Source organism: Equus asinus, chromosome 17, assembly GCF_041296235.1.
Source record: "Equus asinus isolate D_3611 breed Donkey chromosome 17, EquAss-T2T_v2, whole genome shotgun sequence".
Lineage (NCBI taxonomy): Eukaryota > Metazoa > Chordata > Mammalia > Perissodactyla > Equidae > Equus > Equus asinus.
This window is the reverse complement of record NC_091806.1, coordinates 3,126,501-3,139,812: the sequence shown is the minus strand read 5'-3', so window position 1 is coordinate 3,139,812 and position 13,312 is coordinate 3,126,501. Positions and strand designations below refer to the sequence as shown.

The 13,312-nt window shown below is 46.5% G+C and overlaps 1 protein-coding gene across 5 annotated transcripts in view; it reads right to left on the bottom strand.

Annotated features, from left to right (window-relative positions):
• Positions 1–13,312, bottom strand: part of PRR5L (proline rich 5 like) — a 143,584-nt gene that overhangs the window by 86,409 nt on the left and 43,863 nt on the right. The gene's annotated exons all lie outside the window — the stretch shown is intronic.

Here is a 13,312-nt window from a genome sequence, read left to right as displayed (position 1 = left end):
CTCACTCTGTGCCAGGTCACATTGAGCTGCTTGTGGTTCCGGGAAAGGCAGAACCACATGCAGGTCAGAGGTGCAGGCTGCGGAGCCAAGCCAGGTGTCAGCGCTGGTCCAGTCGCACGCCAACGTGAACTTGGGCACATCGCTTAACCTCTCCAGGCCTGGGGTGCCTTGTTCTCTTGCTTCCCCTTGTAGACACCCACTTTCCCCTCCAGGACCCAGGTCAGGATCCTCCTTCCCCCGCACCCCAGGCAGGCTGCCAGAGCGCTTTGCACACCGTTCTGACAGCATCTGCCTCAGTATGTCACAAAGGTCAGTTCACCTGTCTGTCTCCACTCGCAAGTCATGAGATCAACGACGTCATGTTACTTCTCTCTGAATTCCCAATATCCAGGCAATGCCAGGGACAAAACAGAGGCTCCTAAGAGCTTTTAAGGAAGAGGAAAGGTGAGAATGAAGAAGGAAAAACAGATGGAGAGAGGAAGGGAGGGCAGGCATATTTGACCCCCCTAAAGAAAGCAGGCACGGCTGGAGAAGCGCTAGAAAAACGTCCTCTCCCCTCACATGTCTATTCTGCCTGTCCAGTGTATAAAATTTCCTCCTGGGGAGATATTGTCTCCAGGATCTCCTGGTTTCTTTTCCAAGGGTAATGTGTTCAACTATTAACAGCCGAGCACCTTAGCCCTGGTTTACAAGATGAATTTTTGAAAGACAAGTGGAGGAAAAGCACGTCAGCACTTTGGCTCTAAAAGTGGAGGGAAGGGGCCCCAAAGGGGGAAGGGAGGGAACAGTGACTAAAAAAATGTCAATCTCAGTGAGCCACAGTCACAAGAAGGAGGACATGCGATTCGCATTCCCACTCTGCCCTGCCCGCCGGTTCACTTGGAGTGAGTGCCCCTTTCAGGCTGTAGCTGGGGCCCCATTCCCACATGCAAGGCCGGGACCCCCAGGGACTGCTCCACTGCCTTGGCGCTGACAGAACATCTTTTCTGACTCTTTTCTTAAGATATGTGCCCACTGATTATCATTGCAGCCCTGTGACTTTGGAGTTGGTGGAAGAAAAGACTCTCTCATCGGCTAGCATCCTGGAAGTGCCTGGGACCTCAGAGGTCACTTTATCCAACTCTCTGCCTCACGCCGGAATCCTCTCCAGCACCCCCTCCAGAAGCGGACAGCACCCCCTCCAGAAGCAGACAACACTCTCTCCAGAGGCGGACAGCTGACTTCTGCTTGAACCTCTCGAGAGAGGAGGTGTTCACTGCCTCTCGAAGCAGACATTCCATTTTAGAAAGCTCCAGGGCTAGATATAACTCAGAGTCTGCCACTCTGAAACTTCTAGAGAGGAAAAAACAAGTGATTTGTGTTACATGAAACTTTAGGAAATTCTGCAGGAGCGCAAGAGTAAGAAAAAGGTTGTGTCTGCCTTGTTTTCTAGTAGACATAGATTTACCCTCATAAATGAACAACTTTGATGGTTAATTTTATGTGTCAATTTGACTGGGCTAAGGGATCCCCAGGTAGCTGGTAAAATACTATTTCTGGGTGTGTCTGTGAGGGTGTTCCCAGAGATTAGCAATTGAATGGATAGGCTGAGTAAGAAAGATGGCCCTCTCCAAACGGACAGGCGCCTTCCAATCCGCTGAGGGCCTGAGTAGAACGAAAAGGCAGAGGAAGGTGGAATTTGCTCTCTTCTTGAGCTGGGACACCAACTTCTCCTGCCCCTGGGCATCGGAGCTCCTGGTGCTCCGGCCTCCAGACTCGGAGCGGGACTCATGCCGTCAGCGCCTGGTTCTCGGGCTTTCACACACAGACTGAACTGCACGGCCGCTCGCCTGGCTCCAGCATGCCGAGGAGGTCGTGGGGCTTCTCGGGCCCCACAGTCACACGAGCTGATTCCAGCACTAATCTCCACAGATACGTAATATCTCCTATTGGTTCTACTTCTCTGGAGAACTCTAACACAACAACTATAAACAAACACACTATCTTTTGGTCACATTCCCTCAATGGTTTCTCTCCTCTAATAGAGAGCCATGGCCCTCAAATCTTTTGGACTCAGTACCCCTTTTACTCTTAAAACTAATCGATGACCCCCAAAACTTTGGTTTTTACAAGTTGTATCTATTAACATATTTAACATTAGAAACTAAAACAGAAAAACATTAAATATTTAATAATTCACTTAGAAAATCCATGACATGTCAGATAACAGATTTTTTGAAAATTGACTATATTTTCCAAAAGCAAAGTATATATTGTTAGAAGAGTGGCATTGTTTTCATTTCTGCAGAGCTCTTTAACACCTGGCTGAAGAGACCATAGCTGGATTCTCGTATCTGCTTTTACATTCAGTTTGTTGCGATACCAATGTCATGTGGCCTCTGGAAAACTCCACTGTGTGCTTGTGTGAGAATAAGAGTGGGAACAGCAAATAGCTTATTATTATTATTATTAAAATAATTTTGAGCTCACGGACCCCATGAAGGGATCTAAGCAACTAACACCAGCTACGTAATTTGCAGTGCAAACTGAAAGTGTAGGGCCCTTTGTTCAAGAGTCATTAAGAATCTCACGACAGCCACAGCAGAGCATTAAACCGAGCATTAAACCGAGCTCGGGCCCTGTCGACTGCACAGGTCCTGAGGGCAACTTCAAAGGCCTCGACCACACTTTGAGAGCCGCTGCTGTAGGACGCTATCTGCATCTCAAATCAAATACTGGCTTAGGGCCATTAGCGTACACCAAGGTGCTACAGAGGGAGGAACATGCTGGACCACCAGGTGTAGGTGTTGTTGAGCAATAACATATCCATAACAACAAAAAAATCCATAACAACAAAAAGACATAACTTGTGCCAGTTTTCCCCTGGTGGCGTGCCGACCACAGAGCCTTCTCCCCAGCTCAGCCCATTATTCCACACTGACCACACACACGCCTCCAACTGATGGGTTGCACCCCTTGTGTTCCAAACGGCTGCACACCAGATAGTCAGAGGCTTGCTATGGTTTCCTGTTTTGTGTTTTATTGTGGTTACAGGCTTCGATCAGCCAAAGTGATATCTATAGTCCCCATTTTCCTGTTTGGTGCCTGACACATAGTAGGCACTCTATACAATTGCCGAGTTGAATTTTATATTTCTGGTGGGAGGGGAAATCCTACTTATTAAATGCTGCTAACAACCGATGGTTGGCAACACAAATACACCGTTTAGCTCTTCTTTCTGAGAAGGGGATGCTTAGGGAGAGCAGCAATCCCACTGCTAACGAGTGGACTTGTGTGTTCTAATGACAACACGTCCTTCTCCAGCAACAAGCTAGTGAGATTTCATGATGTTCCTGAGATGCAAACATACAGATGGCAAATAAAGGACGTGGGGCTTGTGTAATATGTAGAAAGATACCCTTAGAATCCTGGTAATAACTTAGTCCGTCTCAATGAACACGTTTACACAGGTTTATAAATATAATTCTGTAGCCTTATAAAAATAAGAGTCTCATATAAATATAAATATGAAAGACTGCAGCCTCTCTCCCTCTCTAAGACAAAAATCTCAAACTCAGGACATTAATTCTTCACCTAAAATGGGAGGACGTGCTTCTATGCATATTAGAAGTTAAACTGCTGCAAGCACAGAGGACCCAGGATCTTCAGGTCGAATCGGCCACTTTACAGATGGGGAAACCGAGGCTCAGAGACAAGAAGTGATTCTTTTGTCCAAGGTCACACAGCTGTTTAACAGCAGGCCTGGGACTCACCCGGTTCTCCCAACAGTTAGATAAGGGGCCATCCGCACCAGCAGGATGTGGGCTCTCAGGACAGCGTGGGTCCAGATCACTGAAAATTTAACCACTCATTTATCGGGGAATCATTAACAAGTGAAGCCCGAACATCTCCAAATCCAGCCGATGTCCAGCTCTCCTCCAGGGCCCCGGCACCATCCCTCCCCAGGTGCTTGTTAAACATCTTTCCTCCCTTTTCAGCATCTTCATCCTCTTCCCCTCCACCAGCCCCCTTTCCTTCCCTCCAATGTGTGTGAATCACCGTGGGGAGAAGATAAAACAAGCTTCACGTGGCTGGCTGCTCCATATAGTTATAATTCTAGTTCTTTCTCGCCTGTTACTGCCAAACCCCTGGAAGTGATACATACACAGAGGCCTCCTTTTGCTCACCTCCCTCACTCTCAGTCCTTGCATTCTGGCTGCCATCCCAGCGCTTAACAGAAACCACCCACTCAAGGGTCAGTGGTGTGCTTGTTCCTAAACCAAAGGGCTTCGGTGTGGCCGTCACTCTCCTTGGCATCAGCGACCGTGCTTCACTTCCCCACGAGTGATCGTCACTCTGATGACACAGAAGCTTTGACACTTAAAACAGGTGAAGTGTGGAAAGGTGGTTTGTAAGGTCAGTAGTTAAAGGCATGGCTGTGAGCTTCCACGTCTGCAAGACGGGAGCAACAGCAGTACCTAGCATGTAGAGTTTTGGTGAAAGGCCATGAAATATGCTCAGAACACTGTCTGGCACACATTGCATGCTCAATAAATGTGAGTTGTTGCTGTTGATGTCATATTTGTCGACCTAAGGTGACCAAAGAGAGTTTAAGTTGGCAGGACGTGTTCACCTATCCGCCAAATAGAAGTGTTCGTTTATGCTCCGACATTTCCGTTTCTCCTTGCTGCTGTCAGACATCCCTCTCTTGTCATATTTCCTTAAAATAGATCAATTTGGAAACCTGTTGAGGCAAATGACACTCCTTCCCCAGAGGGTCCCCATAAGTGTCTCAGAGATCCATGGGACCCATACACCAGTCACCGGAGATTCTTTTTAATGAGGAGCAGATTTAAATGAACCTTAAATTCATGGAACACTCATGGCTTAGAACAAACCCCTCCAAGCAGCACTTTCCACTTTCTGCAGGGTAAGCCCTTGTGTTCTCCAGTCCGCAGCCGGCTCCTAAATTTGCATGAGGCTTCTGAGGTTGATGCTCATGAGCTCTAGCCACATATTTGAGATTTTTTTTCCAATTTGCTCTTCACTTTTCCTTGCCTCTGGCTGATAACTGTGCAGTGCATAAGCGTGGTATTTTTCACATACTATATGATTTCCTCTTTGTTCTGCATAAGAATAATAATGATGATGATAGAAGAGATTTCCTGAGTGCTCACTCTGTCAAGCTTGTTCTCAAGCGCTTTATATGTATCGTTGTCCCCACCGTCCTATGCCTCCCCTTACAAGCACATGCAGAATTCTGCATTTTCTCACTTTCGATTTTTAAAAATGACCTCTACTTTCATTTCCATTATGAGCAAACATCTTAAGTAGCACGTTCGACATTCTCACTCCTCTTGTGCATATAGGAAATAAAGGATTCAGTAATATTCATCAGGTACCTCAAAACTAAGCACACACACAACAAACAAGCCATAAAAATCAGGTGGCTGAAGCTAAAATTAGTGCCTCCGTGACTTACTCCTCTCTCTCGTGGCAGCTGGCGTGCTTCTGCCTGGAGCGTGACTTTGTTCCTAACTGTGTGATAGTAGCAGATGAGAGATGATGAGAGAAGCTTCCATCAGATTGTGGAGTGTTTACCAGGTCCCAGCCCGTGCTGAGAGCTTTACACTCATTATCTTATTGAATCTTCAAAACAATCATGAGCCGAGTATTGTTATTATCTCCACTCTACAGATAAGGAAACTGAGGTTAAGAAAATAATTTGCCAAGCCGTATTAAGCCAAGGTTCAGACACAGGTGCATCTGACTTCAAAGTCCGTGCTCTCAGCAGCTCAAATCCTATGTTGACTTCTGCAGCAGAATGTTCTCCTGGTTTTCCATCACATCTAACCGTCGATGTCTTCTCCAGCTTCTCTCCCTTCTCCCAGTCCCCACGTGAGCCTTTTAGTCCTGGAGGAGATCTTAATTCTCACATCACTGATCTTGCCTACAAACGCTTTAAAGCCATCTGATTCACCCCTTCTCTCTAAAGACTTCCACAGTCCCGGCACATGGTACAGAGACAATATATATTTGTTGAATGAATGAACAAATCACTTTTCTAAAGACTATTTGGAAAATGTTAGTCATTTAATTCTTGATGAATGATCTAAGAGCTTCAACCCTTGCAATTTTATGTTTTTTGGCCCATCGATGCTGGAGCTCATTGTAAATAACCAGGAGATATTTAGTACCCCCACCTCCACCCCACGAGAGACATTCAGCAATGTCTAGAAACACCTTTAATTCTCATGACTGAAAGTGAGGATAATGGGTGAGGACACCAATGGCATCTAGTGGCAAGGATGCCTCTAAACATCCTACAACACACAGGGCAGTCACCCACAGCAAGGAACTATCTGGGCCAAAATGTCAACAGTGCTGAGGCTGAGAAACCTGATATAAGGGTTTGTTCTTCGTAAAACTGGTGTCCTCGTGGCTGAGATGGGCTGGGATGTAAAAACCCTACTATTTATCTGAGTGCCGAGTACTATAGCCCAGAGTTAACATTGCCCTCTTATTCAAATGGAAGGAACAGGGGGAAATTGGGGATCCAGCTTGAGGATCCAGAGATCTAACTTCTGGCCCTGAAATCTGGAACCAAAGTGATTTACTGCCGTAGTCATTGGTTTCTCCCACACATTTCTTGGTCACTTTCCTTTGTCTAGACACTTCTCTACAGTCTATCGCCCTTGGTTAAAATGATATCTAAGGCCTGGAATCGAAATGGTTCTTTGAGATTTTCACTTCTTTTCAATGAAGCCCCTCATGCCATGTAAAATATTAATATCAAATAAAATTTGTATGCTTTTCTTCTGTCACTCTGTCATTTGTCAGCTTAATTCACAGTCCTGAGTCTCAGAACCTAAGAGGGTAGAGGAAAAGTTTTTCCTCCCCTACAAAGGCAAAAGTATTATTAAAAACTACTGACCATGGCTATGGCTGCATCATGAGCACATTTAGGGGCATTGTCTACTGTTGCAGTCGTGGGGGAGTGGGGAGGAGTGAACTGATCTTCTGTTTAGAAAAACACAGTGATGAACCTTCAGGAAGAGAAGGTTCTCTGGCTCAGACTGGAAGGAGCAAGCCAAAATAAAGGAAGCTATCAGCACGGCAAAGGACACCATCAACAAAACGAAAACACAACCCGCCAACTTGGAGAAGATATTTGCAAACCATATATCCAACAAGGGGTTAATCTCCAAAATATATAAAGAACTCATACAACTCAACAAAAAAATGAACAACTCGATCAAAAGATGGGCAGAGTATACGAACAGATAATTTTCCACAGAAGATATACAGATGACCAACAGGCACACGAAAAGATGTTCAACCTCACTAATTATTAGGGAAATGCAAATCAAAACTATAATGAGATATCATCTTATACCTGTTAGAATGACTATAATTGTTAGAAGACAAAAAAACAAGTGTCGGAGAGGATGTGGAGAGAAGGGAGCCCTCATACACTGATGGTGGGAGTGCAAACTGGTGCAGCCACTGTGGAAAACAGTATGGAGAGTCTTCAAAATGTTAAAAATGGAAACACCAGAGCCGGCCCTGATAGCCTCTGCACGCTCTGCTTCAGTGGCCCAGGTTAGGTTCCCAGGTGCAGAACCCCACCGCTCATCTGTCAGTAGCCGTACTGTGGTGGCAGCTCACATAGAAGAACCAGAAAAACTTACAATTATACACAACTATGTACTGGGGCTTTGGGGAGGAAAAGAGGAAGAAAAAAGGAGGAAGATTGGCAACAGATGTTAGCTTAGGGTGAATGTTGCCCTGCAAAAAAATAAAAAGGGAGTTATTAGTTAAAAAAAATAGAAATATCATGTGACCCAGTTGTCCCACTTTATCCAAAGAACTTGAAATCAACAATCCAAAGATATAGTGTACCCCTATGTTCACTGCAGCATTATTCACAATAGCCAAGACATGGAAGCAACCCAAGTGCCCATTGACTGATGATTGGATAAAGAAGATATGGTATATATATACAATGGAATACTACCCAGCCATAAAAGACAAAATCGTGCCATTTGCAACAACATGGATGGACCTTGAGGGTATGATGTTAAGTGAAATAAGCCAGATGGCGAAGACAAACACCAGATGACCTCACTCATATGTGGGAGATACAGACACACGGATAAAGAGAACAGATTAGTGGTTACCAGAGGGGAAGGGAGTAAGATAAGGGTGAAAGGGGTAAAGGAGCACACATGACAGATAAAAACTGGACTGTTGGTGGTGAGCGCGATGCAGTCCACACAGAAACTGAAATCTGGTGATGTACACCTGAAATTGACACAATGTTGTAAGCCAATATGGCCTCAATATATAACGTTAAAAAAATAAAGGAAGGTAAAAGTGTTCCCCACAATAAAGTAACAAGAATCCTTCATTCTCCCTTTGCAGCCTGAGCCATAGGCACATCGGAGAGGCCTAGGAATCACAGAAAGGAAGAAAATGAAAGAAGTTGTCCTTTGGAATAAGGATGGACACGGGGTGCAGCAACACAGAGTCCAGCCAGATCAGAGGCAGAGATGTCGCAGGTGCTATCATAGTTATTTAATAACTGACTATCCAGAGCTTACTGTGCGCCAGGCAGGGTTCTAAACACCGTACAAGCATTAGGTCAGTTAATCCCCACAGCAATCCCATTGGTATTATTCATTGTCTCCATTTTGCAGGGTTGAGGCACAGAGAGAAGGTCAGTAACTTACCATCACACAGCTGGTGGGGAGCCACAGCTGGGATCGGAACCTGCGTGATCTGAGTCGAAGATGGGTGCCTTTAACCACTTTTCTATACTGCAGGTGAGTGTGCTTGCTCTGCGAATGAATTCTGCTAGCCCAGAAAAATATGGGAAGTAAAGGTGAGAGAGAGCTAAATATATCGTCTTTGCCCTGGGGGCTGAGTGGCGCAGAGGGCAGAAAGTAAACCCCAGCATTGGTGAGGATGGCATTCCAGGTGATGGAGAAAAAGCAGGCGGCAGGAGTTCAGAGCCAGAGATGGTGTTAGTCTCTCGCCTTTGCTGAATCCTCTGTGGGGATGGGCGGGTCTCATAGTACTGTTTTCTGGTTATTAAAGGAAAGAGGGAGCCCAGTTACCTGTGGACCACCCAAAGATGCCGTATGTGGTGTAGGGTTCAAAACATGATGTTTTAAAAACAAGTAATAAGCTAAACCTGCACGTCCTTGCCATCAAGGAGGAAATAAAAGGAACCCCCCACACCCACCCAGGAATCCCCTCCACACCCCTGTTCACTCCCCCAGGGAGGGGAAGGCGTGGAGAGCTCTCTGGGGGGGCGGCAGGGGAGGGCCCTGTAGTCTTGCTTGCTGAGCCAGCGGGCATCACGGGATTCTGCCTTCCTTCCCATGAACAATTGGCTAGAAGGAAGCGGGGACACTCACCCCCTGGATTTCCCCACAGGAAACCCAGGCTCCTCGGGCCTCCTGCTCCCCTCCCTCAGCGGCCCTGGCTCTGTTCCAGGTGAGCCTTCGGCTTGTTCAGTAAACAGATGCCAGAAAGCGCCAAGTGCAACTCATATACTTATATTTTTTAACTTTAACTTAGTTTTCCTCAGAAATAACCATTTTTTAAATCTCTAATCCATCAGAGAGGGTACTGATGGTATTTCACTCCATATTTACCCTGAACCTGCTCTGCTGATACTCTGCTTGGCACTGAGAGAACAGGAAAGAGTCAGCCTCTTAATATACTTGGGTGGTACTTAATTGCTTAATTACTAGAGCTACTTAATGACATTCCAGAGCCCCCTTTTTCATCAGTAGAGTGGGAACATTGATACATACCTTATAGGTATCAATATGTATTGACATTGTGATAATATTAAATGTTAATTGTATGTGAAGTCATCTAGCACCATCACACACAGCAATCTCCTTGAATTTAGCATCTATTATTAGTTTTTAATTAATCTTTACTAATAGTTATTCACTTGTAAATACATGAAACAAAGTTCCAACTCTCCAAAATCTTGCTTTCAGTTGTGGCTGTGACACATACGTGTGCAACGATTCATTTGTGATGCAAGGGGATAAGGCGTAGAATTTCCAGCCCAAATGGGCAAGGTGGGCAGAAGTGCCTGGAAGTTCCGGGAAGGGAGACATCCGTGTGGGGAGCAGAGGCCGGACTTGAGTTGGCTGGAGGAGGAGCAGGATTAGGGTGTGCAGAAAGGAGCTGGGGCGCTCGAGGCTTTCGATATCATGTCACCTTCCCTTTGTGTCCCACATTGTCCTCTCTCTGGGGTCTTTCAGACATCACTGCCTTATTAGAGAGGAACCACAGGTACAGTGAAGGCTGTGTGATAGATGACAAAACTGGGATCCAGAGAAAGCCACGCGGCCAAGCCAATGTCAGCTTGATTTTGTCAAAAATGGGGCAAAAAGTTGTGAGGTTAAGGGGACAGGCCTGTCAAACAGCTATGGGAGTAAACCGAAAGAGTGACCCAGAGGTTGGATAACAACCACAATAATCATCACCATGACAACAGACTATTAACATTTACTAAGCACTTATCTATTGTGCCAGGCATCATGGAAAGTGCCGAACGTGACTGACTCATTTCGTTCTCATAATAACCTATGAAATAGGTGGTATTATTAGGATGATGACAGTCGTGAGTCACCTAAAGATGTCTGGGTCAACGATGGACCGCATATCCAACGGTGGTCCCATAAGGTTGGCACACTGTAGCCTCGTGTGTAATCGGCTGCACCACCAGGTTTGTGTAAGTTCACTCTACAGTGTTTGCACGATGATAAAATCGCCTAATGAATCATTTCCCAGAACGTATCCCCGTCGTTAAATGACGCATAACGATATTATTATTATTATTATATTTTTCTCCCTTACGGAGGAAGAATGGAGGCTTAGAGAGGTACAGAAACTTCGCCCAAGGTTGCTGGCTCTTAACCGGCAGGCCCAGCTGCAAACCCACGTCTGCCCACCCCAAAGTTCAGGCCCCGAGCCGCCATAGCATCTGCCTTCCGAGTCCTACTGAGACCACTCCTTCTGGAGTATTTGAGAAAAGCGTCCCGTAGAGATCCTCCAGCTGATCTCATCCCCTCCAGTACCCCTGGCGGCCGGGCCAGCCTCTGCTCCAGGACAGAAGAAGGGTCGCTGTGGTTCAGGCACAGACTCTGGAGCTTGGGTGGCGGTTCCTCTCTCCCCTCCGCTATGTGAGGGCAGCTGTCGCGCCCCACACTCACCCTCTCCTCTTCAGGCCAAGTGTGCTCTGCTCCTCTTGATGGAACTTCCATGCGCTTCGCCTTCCCAGCCTCTGTCTTCAGCACTAATCTACTCTGGCCATGTCTGCCCTACAACCCAGACCCCAAATTCAAAAGAGGAATCTGGGTGTGGCTTGACTGGTGCAAAGAACAATGGAGCCGTCCCTTCTATTTATCATAAAGTCATACTTTCATTATCATCGTCTCAGACTGGGTCAGGTTCTTAGCAATTGCGGGTTTCTCTGGAGCTTGTAGCCAACTCAGACCTCCTTAACTCCAGTCAGAACTTTCCCGCTCTCCAGGCAAAGGCCCTCCTCCACAGCTGAGAGCTCCCCATCTTCATTACGCCATTTTCAGAACTGGAAAAAGAAACTGCACAAGCAACACATGTGTTTCATTGCAAATCAAACAGAACGGAAATGAATGAAGAAAAAGTGAACCACCTCCCTCCCCCACCCAACTCTTTTTCTCCCCAAGGCAACCAACGTTAACAGTTTGGAACCCATCTTTACCAGACATATACACGGTGTACAAAGGCTCCTTTCAAAAACATCACACTCTATGTCGAGTGTCAGCAAACTACGGCCGCAGACTACCGGCCCCCGGGCCTGCTTTTGTAAATAAAGTTTTATTGGAACACAGCCACGTCCATTTGTTCACAGATGGTCCACGGCTGCTTTTTGCAGGACGGTGGCAGAGCCTAAAACCTTTGCTATTTGGCCCTGAACAGAATCCGTTTGTCCCTCTGCACTATGCACCACACTCCAACCTGGTTTTCACTTCAGAAAATATCACGGACACCGCTGAGGTCACTGCATGCAGATCAGACGTTCTTTTAAAAAGCTATCTGCTATTTCTTAATACGGAGGTACCACGCCTTAGTCTATGGTTTCACTATTTGCGATACTGTGGTATAATAAGGAATATATAGAGATAAGTATATATAGACAAGTATATAAATATGTGTGTGGCACAAACCCTTGGCATCTCCTGAGTGGCAGGAATGAGACAAGTGTCTTTGTTGTTCATAATAAGCCCCTTCCAACCACATCTGAGTTTATGCCAACGGGGTAACTCTGGTGGCTCCTCAGTGACTTCAGGATGGGCGCTGGCTGCCAGAGGAACAGCCAAGTGATCAGATGGAACTTTCAGTCCCACACCCAGCCCCAGGGGATGGGGGAGGGCTGGAGATCGAGTCCTGTCACCAGCTGCCAATGATTTAATCAATCGTGCCACATAGTGGAACCTCCGTAAAAACCCTAAACAAAGAGGTCCAGAGAGCTTGTGGGTTCGTAAGCACATCTAGACGCTGGGAGGACAGTGTACTCCAAACTGCACGGGGATGGAACCTCCTCATTCAGGATCCTTCCAGATCTTGCCCTGTTTTCTTCACTTGGCTCCTCATTTGTATCCTTTATAATATCCTTTACAATAAACTGGTCATAGCAAGTAAAGTGTTTCCCAGGGTTCTGTGAGCCCTTACAGCAGATTATTGAGCTGAGGAGGGGGTCGTGGGAATACCCAATTTGTAGCCAAGTCAGACAGAAGCCTGGGTAACCTTGGACCCCGCTATTCGTGATCGGCATCTGAAGTGAGGGTAGCAGTTGTGGAGGATCGAGCCCCTAACCTGTGGGGTCCGGGCTAACTCTGTAATTAGTGTCAAAGGGAATTGACCTGTGGGACACCCAGGTGGTGTCGCAGAGACCTGAGGCACGGCTAGGTGTGGGAAACCCACACGTCTGTCAGAAGCGAAGTGTGGTGACATGGGATGGCTTCCAGGTTTCTGCCACTGTGGACAGTGCTTGTGACAAGCATCCATCTTTTTAAATCCTTCAGAAGAAACTGGCTATAATGAAGAGATCCACAGGGCTCCAATGTGAGGCCCCCTCCAGGCTAATCAGCCTCTTCCAGCAGCACTTGTGGCCAGCCCTGGGTGTCACCAGGCTCCAGGGGGATGAATTAAACTTCTAGAAAAGAGAGTGGATCTCAAGCGGCAATCTTGTCCTAACAGATTTGCCTGGGCGCTTCCCAGCTTTCTGCTGGGCCACAGAGCTTCTCCCTGAGGTTCCAGG